Here is a 719-nt window from a genome sequence, read left to right on the forward strand (position 1 = left end):
AACTGCTCCTGTAGATTTCTTATTACAGGAGTAGAAAGGCCTGTCTTTTTCCCTCAGAGCAGCTGGTTGTTTGGAACTGCTGACCTTGATGACCACAGCTCAATATGTAATCACTATGCTACAAAGGATCCTAGTTGATGCTTTAGAAATGTTACTCTAGACTAGAGCTAAATTTACATCATTGTAATAAATGTTAGGATTAGAATGACTGGAAATGGAGCCATAGCTTCAGAAGCTACTACATAAATCCAGAAAGCCAATTTTGAAGCTAAACTAAACAAATATATCTACAATGAGTATAGTACAACTATGTTTAGTTTGGCCTGTTTGATATATATAAAGAGACACTAGAGAAAGACTTCCTTTCTTCTCCTTCCTGCTGGTGTGGAGAATGAATCCGGCTTCCTGGGTTATGGGCTGGTAGCACCACGTGGCCTACTAACTCTGAGGAGCTCTCCACAGCAGTGGTATACCATGTTCCTGGCCTTGGATCCATTAGATCCTGTGTACACTGACCTGCAATAAAGAAATGAATTTGGTTAAAATTGTGGGAAGCGAGAGTGTAGAGCTCAGTAGCATTAGTCATACCAATGAAAGGAGCTAACTATAGAACAGAGTATCAATTGCCCATACACTAGTTGAGGTTGATTTTGAAGAAAATTAAAAGACACCCTCAAGAGCCATAATATGGCTGAGTGTATCCCACGTGTGTTTAAAGA

The sequence above is a fragment of the Echinops telfairi genome, unplaced genomic scaffold, assembly GCF_000313985.2.
Source record: "Echinops telfairi isolate 266 unplaced genomic scaffold, ASM31398v2 ScPeMD7_5927;HRSCAF=6808, whole genome shotgun sequence".
NCBI lineage: Eukaryota > Metazoa > Chordata > Mammalia > Afrosoricida > Tenrecidae > Echinops > Echinops telfairi.